General features: G+C 40.3%; 1 long non-coding RNA gene across 1 annotated transcript; it reads right to left on the reverse strand.

The window, feature by feature from the left end:
• On the reverse strand, positions 1–1,402 carry LOC144785075 (uncharacterized). The gene is made up of 3 exons (XR_013601752.1): positions 1,305–1,402; positions 1,088–1,191; positions 1–120 (listed from the first exon to the last, which is right to left on the reverse strand). It is a non-coding gene; the product is annotated as an uncharacterized LOC144785075 (long non-coding RNA).
• Between the last annotated feature and the right edge of the window lie 4,273 nt (positions 1,403–5,675).

Below are 5,675 nucleotides of genomic sequence, written 5' to 3' on the forward strand. Positions count from 1 at the left end.
CTATGCTTAGATTGGGGTACAGGGCTATAAGGTTCGAGACTGAAGCATATGAGGAGAAGGCACCCAAATTCTTCACTAGCCATTCCTTTGTTCCGCTTGTATTTGATGCGCATGCAGAGCCTAAACAAAAGAAAGGTTTCATTAAGCACCGAATAACAGGTGTTAAGGCATTGTAATGAATTTGTAATGAAAGCAGAATATTTAACTGCTGCTCTATAATTTTATTAAGCCTGTTGTGCTGATATATATATCAAATGTGCCTAAAGAAAGAAGTCTCAAAAAAAAAGTTGGTCGAAAATGCATCTCTGTCAATAACAGATTTTGCCAGCCACTGAACTGTCTGTTTTGAACTTTGTGATTCAGGGGACTATTTGAATACTTTTTTAATGCAAATCCAACATAATGTTCACATCATATTTTTTACAAAGGAGACACCATCTAAATCTAACCTTCTATGTCAGGCCTACATGTGAGGAAGTGTACTATTTACCTGTATGACCGACCCTTGCAGAGTGACAGCGAGTAGCACTGGTATATTACCATATTCCGTTGTAGATTAATAAAATTATATTTTGCCGAGAACAGCATTAATCACTACATTTTAGAGAACTTCTTATGTGGAAAGTGAGTTATTACCTGCTGTCTAGCTTCAGTCTACTTTTTCTTGTAACATCCTCATCTTTTTAAATGGGTGTATTTCGCTTTTTTCATTTCCTTGGGTAGATATATTTTAGTTTCTGATATCAGTAATTTACACATGCAGAGAATCATGAAAGTCACTTTAACAGTTTTCTTGAAGTGCACCATTGGGTGACAATACATTTCTTTATTCACTAAGAGAATATTCAATTGGAACATAATAGATAATTGTATTCAAAAATTGGTTTTGCAATGCAGGTTCCTATAGTAATATCACAATTGTAAGGGTGCGCTATAGGTTCCACCGTGAATACAGTGGTATTGGAGCATCCCAGAAGTACTGAGGCCTATAATACCTGTAATTATGGGTGTCAGAATAAAAATGTTGTACATTCTGCCTTGTGGCAATAAAGTCTCAAACTTCATATTGCAATTAAAATATGTGTACCTGTTTTGTTAAACTGTTGAGAAAGGTATTTTTCACTGAATTCGTAAATGGCACGTTTGTTATTGACATCGAGTTCAAGGACTACATCGCTCAGCTGTTTTATTCTGTAGTCATTAATAAAAGGGAAAAAAGAAAATAAGGAGGACTAAATAGAAAACCAATCCATTCACTTTTCATTGCAGATATTTAAAAGTAGCCTTTGATGACTTTTACTTACATTGTTTGGTAGGCTTCACATGTTATATTGAGTGGTAATCGTGATAGATCGGATACATCAATGACCTTCAGAAATAGTTCAATGACAATCTGGAAAAGTCTGACCCATTCATTCATATTTTTCAAGCTCCAGTTCATGTTGAGTGCAGATAAAGTGTTGTTCAAAAACTCTTTTTGAGTAGAAAGTGTGAAGAAAGCTGACGCATTACACAAAGTCACATTTGTAGATGGGTTTGAGCTCTGTGAAAGGCAATAAATATTTATCAGTGATAAATGCTTGTGATGAGAAGTAGAAGTATGATTAGAAGATCATGATTTATAGCTGAAAACAGAACACATTTTAGAAAGGGTATTAATAATTTCTTTTTGGGTTGTTGAGGAGGGTTTATTATTTCAACACTCTGTTCACAAACTTTAAAAAACAAGATAGTGATTTTGGATGAGACGCACCATGTCACTTCGAACTGAGGCTATTTTTAAAATATTGATACACCCTCTGTGAATAATACAATACTTACGAGACAAATAGTCATCTTTAAAGTGTTAAGATACTGCAAAAATACTTCATTGTTGTCAAAGTGCAAGATTCGACCCAAAATTAATGTTTTTAATGTTTCATTTTTAAATTCATCCACATATATGGTGATTCCAGCCAGCTCCTCTGCTGTAAGATTACTGGGTATAAACACCTAGAGAAAATAAAGAACAGTGAATTTCAAATTTGAATCTTGAATGACTTCAATGTTGAAAGAATGTTATTATTGATTTATCTTTCAGTGGATTTCATTGAAACACATAATTTCATATTTAAAAAGGCAAATTCATGTATTTCTTCTAATGTTTGAAGGTGTGTTTCAAATGGCCTACCTTGTTAAAATTACTGTTGAACTGTGCAAGATCTTCAATGTTAGATTGCTGAATGAACTGCATTAGGTTTTCCTGTACCCATGATGTAATACCTGATGTTTCACACGCGATGCCTGTGCCTGAAATAGAGTTGCGTTAAAGATTAACTTTAGTCTTGTGAAAAGTTTTGCATTCTGAAACACCCTAAGTGCGTCTCTTCTCTTGAATGATATTAGCATAAAGTTTGCATCTGCTTTAGTTCTTTAGCTCTTGCGAAAATGAAAACAATAAATCTGGCACCCTCATAAATAGGAACGTGTTTGCGGCTTATGAGGAAGGATATTCTGTGTTTGATTTGGTCTGTGGTAGATTTGTACATCATAATAACATTACTTTTACACTATGACACTTTCCTATTATCAAGTTGTCAACACAGTACAGAAATTGCTTCTGTTGTGGATAAGTGGTCAATTTTACATATCAGTGCATCACATGCATGTATGCATCAGGTCCTACTCAACCTTATCCTTAAGCCTATGTGTGTCTTCAACTGTTCTTTCTTTTGGAGAGTATTATTAATCAGAAGCTTTTTCTTTTAGTCTTAGTAACTTTCTAATGTGGAACCCTGGCACAAACAATTCTAGATCGCTCTATCATATTTTGGCTGCTTTTTTGTCCCACCATCATTGTTATTCTTGTGCATGTGTAATAATGACTAATTATTAGTTCTTTAAAACCATGCATAATTTGTCACTGATGTTTTTCATCAGCTTTCGCATGTAACTCTGGTGAAGTTTTTAAGACCCACAAACCAGCCCCACAGTTCTTTCTTGCATAGCCTGTCTTTATTCACCGCTAGCTATGGATCTCAACCACTACGACTGGCCCTTCAAGGATGGGCAATACACCAGTTTTTGCAATTCCCAAGCCTTCTCCTTCTAAATAACTCAATAAGGGATGTGAACACTGACTAGAGAATGCAACCAGCAATCACAGAAACCTGCATACCAACAAAATCTACTTATGGCCAAGGCTTTGGTAGTGCTGTCTGTTGAAGCCTGGTGCAGCTGGAACATTAGTCCTATATCTATATGCATGAAACAGCAAATCATAGTCCAAGAACTATTAGTCCTACTGTTAAGCAATAGGTCCTCCATCAGGATTCTATTATTTGATTTGGAGGAAGCCTTTCTCTCAAACTGTGGTATGAACATTTCTTGGACTATTGCTATAATGCAGCAGAGACTGCAGACTTGTTATCTAAGATCAACCAAGCTTATGGGTGCTCCTTTAGAAATGAACAGAGGTAGCCAAAAACTAGCAAATGACGTGTGCTCCCCTAATTGTGATCCCGCCTGATTGAGCAGTGGGAGATCGCTTGCTTTTCAAAAATGGAGCCTCAGTTTGATTTCATATCTAAGAGGCTTTGCTGTAGGCTGACCACCAAAGGTTCACCCACTTAACAGTCCTGGAACCTTCACTCCAATTAGAATCAGATTTTAAGCATGTTTGTTCTAATGGCCTCATAAAAAGCATGGTCACTTGAAACAGGAAAAATAACGGATAGGCACATTCAGGGAGAAACCTTCCAGTGCACCATAGACATTCCTTTCTTGTTTTGCCAAACACGGGTTAGGGGGTTGTATCTGAAAAAAAAAAAACAATGCCAATTGGAGCCTTCCTAACATATGGTGGGAGCACTGTTGCCCAGAAATTCTCCACCACAGTGATGGGAAACCCTAAGCATGCTATGGTAGCATTCATTTGCCAGACTACAGTGTAGCATCCTCTGCAGGATGGCAGATGGCTCACAAACATATCAGTTGGTAACTTTGCCGATGAAATCTCTAGATGAAATGACAACCATTCTCCAAAATGAGAGGGAGGTAAAATTGATACATACGGGGGAAATTGCACACATGCTTTCTTCCAGAGTCAGCGTAAAATTAATGCCACCAAGGAAAGCTGTAAAACACACAAGATGATGGACGGAATGTTGCACAGTGGCAAAACATTCACCTCCAGTCACAGATCTGGGTTTAATCCATCGGTATTTTTCTCACCAAGCCATCCCAGTTCAGACATGGCCATATGCAAATCAGTCTTGACCCTGTGCCTCATGGGAACCGTCCAGACCGAACTGCCAAGCCATGTCTTCCCTGGACCAAAATCAAGCATCCTAGGACAGGTTTCTGGCTATCAGCCGTCTTCAGCCAAGATAGCTTGACTCCAGTGGCTTAGTGAGCATGGGACCCACGTCTGAGCATACCCTTGCCACATAGGGTGAACAGCAAAACACACAAGATGATGGACGGAATGTTGCACAATGGCAAAATATTCATCCCCAGTCTGGGGTGAATGTATGACATTGTTCTGCATTCTGTCCATCAACTGTTGTTTTTGCATTTGTCACCCCGAGTGGGATGGGTATGCTCAGACGTGAGTCCCATGTTCTCCACACCACTGGAGTCAAGCTATCCTGGCTGAATACGGCTGATAGCCAGAAACTGGTCCTAGGATGCTTGATTCCGGTCCAGGAAAGACATGGCTTGGCAGTTCGGGCTGGACTGTTCTCATGAGGCACAGGGTCAAGGCTGATTTGCATATGGCCATGTCTGAACTGGGGTGGTGTGGAGTGCAAAAAAATGATGGATTTAGGCCCAGATCTCTGTACTGGGGTGAATGTATGACATTGTTCTGCATTCTGTCCATCAACTGTTGTTTTTGCATTTGTCACCCCGAGTGGGATGGGTATGCTCAGGCGTGAGTCCCATGTTCGCCACACCACTGGAGTCAAGCTATCCTGGCTGAAGACGGCTGATAGCCAGAAACCTGTCCTAGGATGCTTGATTCCGGTCCAGGAAAGACATGGCTTGGCAGTTCGGGCTGGACTGTTCCCATGAGGCACAGGGTCAAGGATGATTTGCATATGGCCATGTCTGAACTGGGGTGGTGTGGAGTGCAAAAAAATGATGGATTTAGGCCCAGATCTCTGTACTGGGGTGAATGTATGACATTGTTCTGCATTCTGTCCATCAACTGTTGTTTTTGCATTTGTCACCCCGAGTGGGATGGGTATGCTCAGGCGTGAGTCCCATGTTCTCCACACCACTGGAGTCAAGCTATCCTGGCTGAAGATGGCTGATAGCCAGAAACCTATCCTAGGATGCTTGATTCCGGTCCAGGAAAGACATGGCTTGGCAGTTCGGGCTGGACTGTTCCCATGAGGCACAGGGTCAAGGCTGATTTGCATATGGCCATGTCTGAACTGGGGTGGTGTGGAGTGCTAAAAAATGATGGATTTAGGCCCAGATCTCTGTACTGGGGTGAATGTATGACATTGTTCTGCATTCTGTCCATCAACTGTTGTTTTTGCATTTGTCACCCCGAGTGGGATGGGTATGCTCAGACGTGAGTCCCATGTTCTCCATACCACTGGAGTCAAGCTAGACTGGCTGAAGATGGCTGATAGCCAGACACTGGTCCTAGGATGCTTGATTCCGGTCCAGGAAAGACATGGCTTGGC

Source organism: Lissotriton helveticus, chromosome 10 (assembly GCF_964261635.1).
Source record: "Lissotriton helveticus chromosome 10, aLisHel1.1, whole genome shotgun sequence".
Lineage (NCBI taxonomy): Eukaryota > Metazoa > Chordata > Amphibia > Caudata > Salamandridae > Lissotriton > Lissotriton helveticus.